At 40.2% G+C, this 14307-nt stretch overlaps 1 long non-coding RNA gene across 1 annotated transcript in view; it reads right to left on the reverse strand.

Annotated features, from left to right (window-relative positions):
* The window catches only part of LOC125486139, a 17708-nt gene extending 5183 nt beyond the window's left edge, over window positions 1-12525 (reverse strand). The window contains exons 1-2 of the long non-coding RNA XR_007264817.1: window positions 12401-12525; window positions 4014-4195 (exon numbers count right to left, since the gene is read on the reverse strand). This is a non-coding gene — a long non-coding RNA (uncharacterized LOC125486139). The remainder of the gene's footprint in view (window positions 1-4013; window positions 4196-12400) is intronic.
* Between the last annotated feature and the right edge of the window lie 1782 nt (window positions 12526-14307).

Below are 14307 nucleotides of genomic sequence, written 5' to 3' on the forward strand. Positions count from 1 at the left end.
GAGAGAGAGAGAGAGAGAGAGAGAGAGAGAGAGACTGTGTATGTGTGTGTATGAGAGAGACTGTTTGTGTGTGAGAGAGAGACCGAGCGAGAGCGTGTGCGTGAGAGTGTGTGTCTGTTTGTGTATGTGTGAGAGTGAGCGAGATAGAGAGAGAGACTGTGTGTGTGTGTGTGTGTGTGTGTGTGTGTGTGTGTGTGTGTGTGTGTGAGAGAGAGAGAGAGAGAGAGAGAGAGAGAGAGAGAGAGAGAGAGAGAGTGTGTGTGTGTGTGTGTGTGTGTGTGTGTGTGTGTGTGTGTGTGTGTGTGTGTGTGTGTGAGAGAGAGAGAGAGAGAGAGAGAGAGAGTGTGTGTGTCCGTCTGTGCATGTGTTAAAGAGTAAGATGGATAGACCAACAGAGACAATTTACGAAAGGGTTCTCGATAAGGGAAATTAGGCATCATGAAGTACACAGGTGCGACCTCAAAGAAAGCACAGAGCTCAGAAGGAGAATTGTTGGCAAGTTGCTATCATGTACTTCTGAGCAGGTCACTTGACAGTGTTGCTTCATAATTGCTCAATAAAGATCATGTTTTTACAATATATTGGCCTTATTTCATCAATATAAACGATGAAACAGCGTTCATAGTCTTTTTCCATGTGTATGCCCTGACAGCCTTGGCAGGCTATCGAACAAAGAGAGAACTTTTCTGTGAGACCTTTATGCGCAACAAAATAAAACCTGACACGGATGGAAACATTTGGAGGGAGCTGAATTGTGTGAGGCGACTGGTTTTGTAGTTATTATGGGAACCATTTATTCTCTGCATCAGCAATTTCATGTCATGGATTAGTCCAACAATACTGATTGCCTATTGCTACAAATTCGAATGGTTTGAGTGGCACTTTTCTTTAAATCTTATAATTTTGTTCATCAGTCATGGTTCAGGGTTTCAGGTTTAAGTCCCACTCCAGGATTACAGCACTGAAGGAGCGCTGCACTGTCAAAACTGCAATCTTTCAGATGAGTTGTTAACAGAAGATCTTTCACTCCTTACAGGTTAACATTAAAAAGCCAATGGCATTATTTCCAAGAAGTGCAGGGGATTATCCTGGCCAAAACTTATCCCCCAAACGACATCTCACAAACAGATTATTCAGTGATCACTTTGCTGTTTATCAGAGTTGCCTGTGTGCAAATTGACTGCTGTATTTTTTTGTTACACAAAAGAGATGGGTAGCGATTTCAGACATCATAAAAAGTCATACAGTCGTTGGGTTGTACAGCACAGAAACAGACCCTTCTTTCCAACTCTTCCACGCCGACCAGATATCCTAAATTGATCCAGTCTCATTTGCCAGCATTTGGCCTATATCCCTCTAAACCTTTCAAATTCATCATCCAGGTGCCTTTTAAATGTTGTTGTTGTATTTGCCTCCACAACCTCCTCTGGCAGTTCATTCCATACACACTCCACCCTCTGCATGAAAAAGTTACCCCTTATGTCCCTTTTAAGTCTTATCCCTGTCACCTTAAACCTGTGCCCTCTAGTTTTTGGACTCGCCAACCCTGGCTGTTCACCTTATCTGTGACCCTCTTGATTTATAAATTTCGAAAAGGTTCCTCAGCCTCTGACATTCCAGGGAAAATAGCCCCAGCCTATTCAACCTCTCCCTATAGCTCAAACCCTCCAGCCCCAGCAACATCCTGGTAAATCGTTTCTGCAGCCTTTCAAGTTTACAATATCTCTCCTTTAGCAGGGAGACCAGAATTGAATGCAGTATTCCAAATGTCCTGTACAGCCGCAGAAGTTAATTACAACACATAAAAGGGCCACTCAGCCTGACTTATATATGCCGTAAGCCTCACCCCACTCTATTTTCTTTCTTTCACTTCATTGGTATCCTTCAATTCCTTTCTCCCTTAAATCCAGTTACAAACCTGATCATCTGTAAATGTTTAAGAGTAAATGATTTTTTCTCTTTTCTCAGATTCCAAATATAAGAGGGGGCGGTTAGTAAGAATACCTCCAGTCACAACATGCGACCACATTGCCAACACATTGTGTTCATACAAATCCACAATTTCACTGAAAATACCAGAGGAAACGATGATGTACTTCCAATGCCACTGCCCAAAGCAACTGGGAGAGTTCTTAATCAAGAGTTCTTATATTTCACAGCTGATTAAATTAATCTGTACCTACTGGAAAAAATAATCAGCTTCTGAACTAAAATTATAAAACAAATCCATTTTTAATTCCAAATGTCATATTTAAGATATGAGCATTCGTACCTACAACAGTAAATGTACACCCATGCATACTCTCTATGTTATCTCATTAGTAGCTCATCCTGTATTCAAACAATGAAGTACCAGTATTTGATATTACCTAAGAGCATCATCACTGAAGGACTGTTGCATACATGGTTTCCTTGTATAGTTGTCTTTTCTCCCTCTCAAGTCTCAGCTTGCTCAATGTCTGAAACTCCAGGTGAGACCATAAGACATAGGAGTAGAAATTAGGCTATTCGGCCCATCGAGTCTGCCCCGCCATTCAATCATGGCTGATAAGTTTCTCAATCCCATTCTGCCGTCTTCTCCCTGCAACCTTTGATCCCCTTAACAATCAAGAACCTATTTATCTTTGTCTTAATTCCACTCACTGTAGAGGCCTGGCCTCTACAGCCTTCTGTTGCAATGAATTCCATGGATTTACCACTCTCTGGCTGAAGAAGTTTCTTCTCATCTCTGTTCTAAAAAGGGTCTTCCCTTTACTCCTACTGACTCAACCTACAAGTTAACCTTAACAGAATCTTGGACTACGACTCCCAAGTCTCTTTGCACTTCAGACTGCTGAATTTGCTCCCCATTTAGAAAATAATCTATGCCTCTATCCTTCCTACCAAAGTGCATGACCTCACACTTTCCCATGTTGTATTCCATCTGCCACTTTTTTCTCTGTCCAAATCCTTCTGCAGCCTCCCCACCTACTCAATACTACCTGTCCCTCCACCTATCTTTGTATCATCTGCAAACCTAGCTAGAAAGCCCTCATAGTTAATTCATCTAGATCAATAATGTATAAAGTGAAAAGTTGTGGTCCCAATACTGACCCTCGCGGAATACTCTGCCAAAAGACCCTTTTAACCCCACTCTCTGCTTTCTGCCAGACAGCCAATCTTCTATCCATGCCAGTACCTTGCCTCTAACACCATGGGCCCTCATCTTACTCAGCAGCATTTTTGACCAGAAACCTGCAGGTCAAATTGCAGGAACTATTCAATTCCCCTTAACCAACACCATAACCACAGGTACAGGAGCCTGGTAAGTAACTGGGTTTTTCCAATCTGCTTAATAGCGAAGCAGACTTGACCTCAAACTTGTAGATTGCTCACTGGGGAAGGCATGGTCTTCAACAGGCCCATATAGCTGTGTGAGCTTCTAAGTGCACTTATACTTCTCTCCTTTTCCCTGGGCTGTAGGATACACTGACAGAGTTTTACATGCTCATACTAAACTGGATTGACCCTGCATCTCATGTGGGCTACTGTACAGCCCTTGGCTAGCATTTCTCTCCAGCAGTACCTTTCAGATCAGGATTAAAACAGGGAGTAATCAAATCCATTGCTCTGACATAGTATTACAGTCCAGTCTTACTTTGCATAACTCAGGTGAACTGAAGGTTAACATAGATGACTGTGTGACATTCTCCACTGGGAAAAATCGGCCAGTTCAATCTCTTAATTCTTATCTGCCTTTGTTTAATCTGTTTTGTCATTGCATCAATTTCCCAGTCTTAATTCAATGTCCTGCACTATCTTCAAATGGTTATCGGAAAGCTGCAGGACCTCTATTTCATAATGACAATGCCTTTTCCAATTAGAACATCACAGTTCATTATAGCTATCACAGGCTTGCCAAATGCTGCATTTTAATTTGGATTTGATTAAAGGCTCAATAGATGCAATCAAATACTGGAACTTCAAAAACTCCATGCAGCACACGCACGTCCCAAGCCAGTGGAAAACCTTACAGCAACGATGCGTTGCTCCCTCGGATCAATGACGCGCACTTTCTTGTCCTTGCAGGTGGTGCAGATGAGGCTGCCATTGCGGTTCCAGCAGACGTTGTAAATCAGGTCACTGTGTAGCTCATCGAGAGTTATCAAGGGCTCCCCTGTCCCCACATTCCAAATAATTATCATATTATCACTGCCTGCAACAGACACAACCAGATAGTTTAAGAAGTCAGTACTCAGTATCAGCTTGTGAAAGGCCAGACCTTTAAAGGAATAAATTGCTTGAGCGTTAGTTTCATCTACTGTATCCTCTCAGTTCCTAAACAAACTGACACCCTACAGGATAGGAACTTTTAAGGTACTGCAACACCACTTGCATTCTGATCCCTTTTATTCCAAAAGCACGTCAGAGTCCAGTTATTGGTTACAAACAACAGTCAGGGCCTATAGATTTAGTGTGGAGCAGCAGCAAAATGTCAAGAGAAATAGATACAGTTAAAGGGAGCAGCACCCATTGAGATAATGGATGGGAACAGAACTCACAATGTAAGAGTCAATACACAACGACAGTAAAGTTGATAATAGAATTTGATGGAGCTGGAATAAACGTGGGAGTGCATGAAGGTGGTCAGTGAACTGGCAGTGTATTTCAAATATGAATTCAGCAAGTGAAAACAAAAGACTAAAATACCTTTCATTCTGCAAGAGTCATATCGGACTCAAAACGTTAATTTTGTTTTTCCCACCACAGGTGCTGCCGGACCTGCTGAGTTTTTCTAGTATTTTCTCTTTTCATTTCACATTTCCAGCATCTGCAATATTTTGCTTTTATTAGACTGGAATGAATGAGTGCGCGGTATAAGGGTGTCAGATGAATTCTTCCCCTTCTTACAAAGATCAGTCTCAATTCACACAGCAGCTGACTGAGTTATCAGTAACTGTATATTTGACTTTCACAGCAATCAGGACCAGGTTGGTGTGTATGGTGCCATGGTCACTGATTATGATTTGACACGCCAACTCAAGGTAAAGGAGGAAAGGTGGCACATGCTAGCATGGAAGAGGAAAAATCAACTGTAATTTTCCTTAGAATCATATTTCAGCTGATTTCTTATAAGCTGTGGACAAGGAACACTTTCAAATGCTAGGGTGTAAATACACACTGTATTGTAACTTTGCTTGTTAATTCAATCCTCAACCAACTGGTGAACTACTTTTCTTGATATTGATATGGTTTATATCCAGAATCCAGCATTATATGCATCTGTTTTCTATCTGTTATCTCATTCCTAGACTTGCTTTTTAATTGCCCTAGGTATTTAATTAAACAACACCCTTCATCTGTTTGTGTTAACAATAAAGTTAACATACTATTTAATACTGAAACAAGTATAGTTCTGTCATTTACAAGGTTTATCCTTCTAAACCTTTCCTAGCCATGTACCTGTCCAAATGTCTTTTAAATGTTTTAATTGTACTCGCCGCTACCAATTCTCTAGCAGCTCATTCCATATATGCATCACCCTCTGTATGAAAAAGTTGTCCCGCATGTAGGAATATAAAAAGACATGAATAGGCAGCTCATCCCTTCAGCTTATTCTGCTATTCAATGAGATCATCGTTGATATTTGACCCAACTCCAAATTTCTGCTCTTTCCCCATATCCCTCAATATTTCTGGCTGACAAAATCCAGCATCAACTGCAATTTGCAGAAGAGTTTTAAACTTCTAGATTCATTCATCACTTAAGTGATTACTAATATCAATTCTGAAAGGTCTAACAGCAATTCTTAGCTTGATAGATTGTTCAGTTTATCACCAAAACTAGACTAAACATGTCTTTGAATCTGTAAAAGGGATTCTGTTGTAAATGTAGGATTTGAGTGTCCATCAAAGTTGTGGGTACTTTTATTTATTTTCTCAATGCATATTTTCTCTTGGATTTGAAACCAGCCTAAAGTATCCCAGCAGCTGTCAGGGCAGCAAAATAAAACATGCAGCTCCTTGTCTCATTCTGTTAGGATGCCAGCTGCTGTATGCAACAGGTGGCCTTCACAAACAGCAGCGGTCTCAAAGGAACACGACCATTAAAGGTGTTTTAAAAACGACACTGTGTCCAACTTAAATCAGGGCTGAGTCAGAATACATCTGCCACTTATTCCTGACTACTGGCATCGGCAAAGCATTTCCTTCCTCTTGAATCTCTTTCTTATCATGGTTCAACCCACAATCACACATCTGACAGAGCTTAAGCGAAGCCCAAGGGAATGTTTACTGTAACGGTTCATACTTCATTTCCCTTCTACTTTTCTGCTGACCATTTCTTGCACTTGAAGGAGAGAAACTCTTCAGTGGCAGTAAACTCATTGTCCTAAATCCTACCAAATCTCTCCCCAGGTGGTATTTCTGTGTAGGGGAACTGAGGAAGCAGATGCTGACACATTATTCCAGCACAGAAAACATCTCAGCCACAAATCTGATCCCAATCTCGCCAACATCCACACGTGAACACATGCCTTTGCAATTTGGTCCTATGACTTGCAGAAATGTATGATGCAACTATCACATGCTGCTTTGCCCCGAGCAACAAGCAAAACAAACTAGTTTCCAGATTTTTATATACGTTGAGCTAAAAGCACAGATAAAAATAGTGTAGCCTGGTTTCATTAATTTGGATCATAAACAGAAACTGCTGGAGAAACTCAGCAGGTGTAGAAGCATCTGTGGAGAGAAAGCAGAGTTAATGTTTCAAGTTCAGTGACCCTTCTTCAGAACTGGAAAGGGTGGTATTTATGCAGATGACAAAGTGGGGGAAACTAAGGGCAAGCGGATAGGGGAGACGGAGCCCAGGGAGAGAGAGAGAGAAAGTTAGGCAGACAAAGGGATAGTTAATTGGGGTATAGGTTGAGCAAATCATTGCAAGTCTTGGAAGTTGCTCACCATTTTGTTGCCACCTGTCTCTCTCGGTCATGGCCCTGACAGGTCTTACCATTCAACAACATGGTGTTAGTGAGCTGCTGGCAGTATTTCCACTGCCTTTTGTGGAATAGAACAGTGAGAAAACTAGGGGACTGTGGAATGGAGGGAGTGAGTCAGAGAAGACAAAGTTACAAGGCCTGTTGCACACAGCCACAACTTGTTGTAACGGTTGGCGGGGATAGGGACAGGGAGTTAGTTTCATGTACAGATAATGGAGCAAAGGCACCTTCTTACATTTTTTAAAGCTTTGTCCACTACCTTAACAATAATGAACCTAAATAAAAACTGAAAAAACTGCAGATGCTGTAAGTCAGGAACGAAAACATAATTGCTGGCAAAGCTCAGCAGGTCTGGCAGCATCTGTGAAGGAAAAAACAGAGTTAACGTTTCGGGTCCAGTGACCCTTCTTCAGGTCCCGAAACGTTAACTCTGTTTTTTCATTCGCAGATGCTGCCAGACCTGCTGAGCTTTTCCAGCAATTTTGTTTTTGTTCGTGAATAATGAACCTAAGTTGAGCAATTATGCCCAGTTTTATATATAAAAAATCATGGGGAAGCTTGCTGAAAATCATTTTGCCAATGTTAGCTCAGTTTTAATAAGCATGGTCATGTCACTGTTGGAGAAACATTTAAAGTTCAAAGGAAAGGGAAAGTTTCCCATCAACTTTCTCACTTCTACTCATCCCCAGAACCAACCCTGAGAACTTGAGAGGGAAAACTGCGCCCTGCTTTAAAGAGGAGCATTTTTATTCTTGTAGTTAAAATTGGCAAAGTGGACTGTGGTATAATCACACAAGAAATATATATCCTTAAAAATTATTGAAACAGATGTCAATCTAACAGTTGTCTACACAATGTACTGAACTCAAAGGTGACCTAAGGGATGTTGTGTAGTTATGATAATGAACCCGCTCGAATATGTAATGATACACCTCTGCAGTAGGTGGGACTTGAACTGGGTCCTGCTGAATGGCAGAATCAGACCAGTCAGTTGAATGGCCTAATCCATAACAGCAGGAGATCGGCGACCTCTGTGACGTTATGGTCAATATATTGCCGCTGAAGAGAATAGCTTCCCCTAACAGGTAGGCTGACTGTCGAGCTAAGAATAATTATTTATTTACTTCTTCTTGCATATGCAAAATGAGATGAAAATTCATTAGCCAACTCAGAAGGATTTGATACTGAGAAGGCTTTAATAAACGTGAGTAAGCTCGCAGGTCTGTACATGAGCATTATATGTGCATGTGGCTGCATTCTTCTCATTCCCTTCATTCAGAAACCATTTATGTAGTACAGTTACAAAAGCACAGATTACCAGTCACTTGTCTCTTGAAATATATTTCTCACAGCTGTCATGGAACATCTAGAGGCATGTGAGGTTCACCCTTTAAGTTTTTTAAAAAATAATTATATAGTTTACATTAAAATCTGCAATTTAATCACACTTTAGGGAATGGGGTAAAGATTTAATTTTTTTTCAAAATTAAAAAAAATCTTGTGAATGATGCAGAGTTATAACTTTAATATTTGTCAGTTTAATGAATTTGCACAGTTTTCCATTCAGTTTTCAATAATTTCAAAATATAAAGTCACCAACACATTCTCAATTCCAATACGGCTTTCAAGAAACACACTTTCCAAAGGCTTGAAAAATATTTTGTACATTATAAAGTGGAAGTATAGAAACTTAAATGAATGACAAACATTTCTCTACTCATTACTGTTAGAATAAAACTGTGGACCTTACGTTTATGTTAATATCAGTCTCTTCATGGAAAATAAGTAACAAATTTTGGCAGGTTTTTAGTTTTTATTTCTTTCAATGACATTAAAGACAAACAATTATATTGTATTCATATCCTACAAATTTTATTGATGGTCAATTTACAAAGCAGTCATTGCTTTTAAGTGAGAATGATTCTCACTAGCCTCCTCCACCCACACCCTGTTCCCAAATCAAGATTGACAATCCAGTTTGAAAATTATTTTTAAGTCATTGTTAACTGTCAGTAACGAGAGTTAGTACAGCCCAGCATTAAAGCATTCCCATCTGAGCAATGAAAGGCCATGGGTTTGACTTCACCAGGATTTGAACATATAATTCAGACTGACAATGCAATGCTATGCAGAAGCACAGAAAGGCAATTAGCCATATTCCACAAAGAAGCTTGGGCATCTCTCTCATTGTAGAGAGATGGTTGTGGAGTGGTACACTGTAACCAAAGTGCGAGTCAACAAGGCAGGGCCTCTATGTACTTCCAGCAGCAATACAGGGAGTGAACCCTCTCTATTAACATCATTCTGTGCCATACTCTAGCTGACTAAGCTGGCTCACTCTTGCACAAAGAGACTGCTCTATTGTTAAATGTACCATGCTTCAAATCAGATGTTAAAAAATGACCAGATGTGCCTGTTCAGGAGTACAGAAAAGAGCCCACAGCACTTTTATGGATAAAATAAGAAGTTGTCCTCGTTGAAGATCCTTCCTCAAAACTCACTTCTTTCACCGCATTTATAATCCCCTAATATTTCCTGCTTTGGCTTGGGCATTGATTTCATTGACTTCATTACACTTCTGTCACACATCTTGTGATGATCATTCTGTGTTAAAGGCACTATGTGATAAATTAAACATGATGGGCTCCCTAGAAGTGAGATGACTGAGGGATAGCTGATTAGAAGCGTTAAAATTGTAAAAAGGTTTCATAACGTACAGGCAGTGAAGAGGAAGCTAGAAATGGAAACCAGGAATAGAAGATACTGGTTACAATGTGAAGCTCACATCCAGAGAGAGTAATTGGGACAACTCGTATGGGTGCAATTAAACTGAATCTGGAAAACACAAGAGGGAGAGAGGTGCAAAAGAAAAATTTGACGGGGGCTAGTTGAATAGGATGGGAGGAGGTTTGGAGGAGTATGAACAATCACAGGGATCTGTTGGGCTGATGGGCTGGTTCCTTTGCTGTGGCTATTGTTTAATATACGAATGCAAGTGGTTGCTGTTGTTGCCATTATGTGTTGTCACGGTGACAGGCTCATTTCACAGCAATGCCAGAAACAAGCAAAATGATGAGAGTCCAACTACGCTATCTTCTTGCAAATTCCACAATTCTATGGGGACTCCATTTTTTTGCTGCATTGTGAAATTTGACCACAGCTTTCAGCATGTTTGTCACCGAAAGTTCTCATTTCTCATTTGTAATACAAAGCCATTTTGAGGAGGTGATCTAATAAGCATCCACGTTGCTTCCTCAAGGAGATCACTGTGCTTCATTTATTAAATTTGTCTAGCAAGTTAATTCATAAGTAAGAGGAGATAATAATTGTTGACCACTGAAAGTAATTGTTAATTTGATTGCATGATACCGTGATCTCTCAGTACCTTGTGACAGAGGTCGGCACCACAGGGAATACGGTGTTTTATTTCCTCCTCCAGATTTAGACCCTTCCTGCTCTCCCTACCACCCACTTCTTCTTTGATAGTTTGTATTACCCGTAATGGGCTTTGCTCGTAATTGGCTACATGGGTATTTTACTGGTGGTGAACTGTAGGTAAAAACAAAACAATGTTGTGGCTCAACTTACTTGAAGCAATTATAGAAAAATCTGCTGTGTTACTTTTCCTCAGGTAATCATCCATGACGAAGCAAAATGCAATGCAGTTGAGTTATGTCTACATTTGCTAACCTGGCATGTTGCAAACTTTTATAACGACAGGCAGAGATACTCCATGTTGGCAACTGAATTGCGTGTGTGTAGGTGTTTTGAATAAGGAGCATTTCACAGCTGCACCTGAGACTCACATAATGTATAACAGACCCAGTAGGACAGTTTTAGTGCAGTCTGAACCAGGAACAAGCAGGAATTTAACATGGCAGAATTCCAATGTCTTCAGGTTTTAAAATATGATTGTTCAAACATAGCAGAAGTCATATCGATATATCACATTGCTTAATGAATACATCGGCACCCAATGCAAGTCTTTCTAAATCAGTGCTAACCACCAAAAGGTGAACAGCTAGTACGTGCCTAATATTTGTATGTGAATGCAAGCAATTGCATCTCAGCATGTCCTATATCTCGATGCACATCAGAATCAGCTGCTGATGCAGGACAGTTCAAAACAGAGGTTTTATAATATTTTCAAAGGAAAGGAAAACAGTTCCTGGCAAAATGCAGAGAAATAGAAATCCTTATAAATGACAGTATCCCTGAATTAATCAGGCCTGCTAAATTCAAAGCAAGTCTTCTTAGAGCACATTTGAATTGACAACTCTTCTGTTCTCTGAAATGACACTTGCCTCCTATAATGATGCACCTACTTAACTGAACTGCTGCAATGAGTCATTTTGCTTGTTTCTGTCCTTAATTAACCATCGAACACTCATTAAACTTTACAACCAACTTGCAAATAATGTTTCTATGGTGCAATTGGGGTGTGAGGGATTGATAAATATGAAAGGAAATAGAAATTTCATTTAAGATGGTCACTAAGGAAGATTAAAGGTAAACCAAAAGAAAAAGTCCAGGGGAACCTCAATATGGAGATTCAAAAACAACACTCATGATACTAATAAAGTCCATACTGGCATTTTAAAAGAATGATTAGAAACAGGAGAAATATTGAAAAAGTTGATAAACCCATCAACTGTCTTTAAAAAGAGCACAAGGGACGGACATACACACACACACACACACACACACACACACACACACACACACACAAATACAGGCCAGTGAGCTGAATATGTGAATGTTTTATAATAATTAAATTGGCAACACACCTCGAACAAGCAGGTTATCTGCCCATTCCAATGCACCCACTCTGTTAAAAACCAGAAGTGGAAGTCTGGGTTAGGTTGGGAATCAGATAGTATTCGAACAAAATCTGAGCCAAACCTGCCTGATGCTTTTGTCGTGGGTTAAAATTGCCCACAATGACTCAGTGTGCTTTGGTACGGGCCCCTGGGATGTCAGCTTTCCTGTCATTGTGCGACCGACTGATAGCAGGCACACAATAGCAGCTCTGAAGGACTGTCATTGCAAATAGGCTTCTTCTGTCTGAAAAACCACTTCCCACCCTCCTGGAGTTCAGGGTAAATCTGATGGTTAATACTGTCTATGAAGCAGCATTTACTTGGAAAAGCTCTTTGTGCATATAATGTGACCTATATATATAGCAACCTTCATTTCCTCCTATATGGGATGAGAACAGGCATTATGTAAAACGTATCCGCTAGGCAGGGGAGTAACAAAACTATCTGTCTTGGATAATTTCAAATGCTGTAAACTTCCCACATTCTTTCAGGTGTCATATAAAAATGGATCAACACAACTTTAAGGTAACAATCACCTGTATTGTCCGCTGGGGATTTCAGCGTATCATAGCTTGAACAAAACAGTCCACAGTGATGATATTACCTGCACTTAGTAAAATATTCCGGGCAGTTGGATGCCATGTGATAATCCCGACCCTCTTCGAATGGCCCTCCAAGACAACAATGGGGTCCGTTATAGACCGGAGTGCTACATGATCTGGGATCTGCCAAACCTGTGTGGAGGTGAATGCAAAACAAGACTGGTTAGAAATAGTTCACTGACTTTTTCTGAGGAACTGGGTAACTTGTTGAACTTGACTCAATCTCGGTGCTCAGTCTACGACTAAGCAGATAATCAAACAACTTTTGAGTTTAGTACTTACTTTCGGCCATCAAACAACAAACCAGCAACTTATCACACCTTAAGTAATGCAAAATGTACACAAAATTATTGTTTCTTCCAGTTGTATTCAGAATGCACTTTGCAAATTGTAACATTTTGCAATACATTTTGTGATTTTATTTGTATTCTTTCGGGGGATGGTGTCTTTGCTAACTGACCATCTCTAGTTGTCCTTGAGAAGGTGGTGATGAGTTGCCCACTTGTATCCACTGCAGTCCATTTGGTATAAGTATACCCAGTGCGATTAGGGAGGGAGTTTCAGAAATTTGGCCTCCGCAACATCGAAGTAACAGACCTTGGTGAAATGCAGCTGAAGCATTCAACAATCATGTACACTAAGTGACAACAGTTATTTCTGTGGGGTCACCAATCAGTTTAATATAGGTGATGATCTGGCCAAAACTAGCTCATTTATCTTGTAAACAACATGGACAACTCAACAACAACGTCCTTCTCCCTGCATCTAGTCTTAGGTTGTATTTAAAGTACAAGTATGAGTGAAGTCAGTACAGTCCTACCAGGCCATAGGACTGCTCTCATTGGTGAGAGACAACTGGTGGTGATTTAACCTGCGAGTCACCACGTTTTAGATGAGCAGAGAGATTGAGAAGGAGAGTACTTCATGGTAAATTCAGCTGGTGTGGGTATTAAACCCACACTGTTGGCATCAACCTTCTTTACTAACTGACTGTCCAGCCAACTGAATGAAGAGGTTTTGACCTGTACTACTCCTACAAATTTGTGATGTAAATCCATAGTTGGGGCCTGATTTGACAAACAAACTGAAAAGGCTTCCTTCACTAGAATCAAGTTGGGGCAAAACTCAGGATTTATACTAAATCTTCCAAGTTGATGTTAAGGGAAACTGCTTCACACCAATACTACAATTGTAAAGTCAGGCAAATGACAAGGATTTTGCCTCCAAAACTTACTCTGAAGTTCATTCTATATTGATAATTCATAATGTGGTGGATGTCCCAAAACCACTCCTAAATTTCTCCTTTTCCCAACTGTCTTCCTGTGATCAATTATCTGCTGCCATAAAACTTATAGAAAGAGCGTTCACAATTTGACTACCCAAGCCCATAATGATGGACAATCCAGGTACAATTTACTTGACCTTTGATTCATCTGAGCAAATTAAACTCCTGAATGAAAGGTGTGTTAAAATATTATCAGATCACCAAAATATTCAATCAAAATTCTACAAGATTGATCTATCTTTCATCTCTACCCATCAGCTTCAAGCAAACTGCCAATAGGTAATACTGCCTCCTGACCTCAATTGTACAGAAACAAGCATCTTCTACAGTCTCTGATATTCAGAGTAACCATCTAAAACCTAGCTGGAATATTTTAATCCCATTCCAGGCCAAATCTCAGGCAACTCCTTTTCTGAAGTGTTATGTGAGACAGCACTAACATTTCTCTTTATAGTCTGCTCTACATGCACCAAAGTCTGTAGAATAACAGTTTTCACAGAAATCTAATTTCAATTTCTTTTGTTCTTCTCTGGGATGTGGGAGTCACTAGAAAGGCCAGCATTCATTGCCCACCCTTAATTGCCCTTACCCTGGCAATTATGAAGCGACCACTTTTCTGTGGGT

The sequence above is a fragment of the Rhincodon typus genome, chromosome 26 (genome assembly GCF_021869965.1).
Source record: "Rhincodon typus isolate 14 chromosome 26, sRhiTyp1.1, whole genome shotgun sequence".
NCBI lineage: Eukaryota > Metazoa > Chordata > Chondrichthyes > Orectolobiformes > Rhincodontidae > Rhincodon > Rhincodon typus.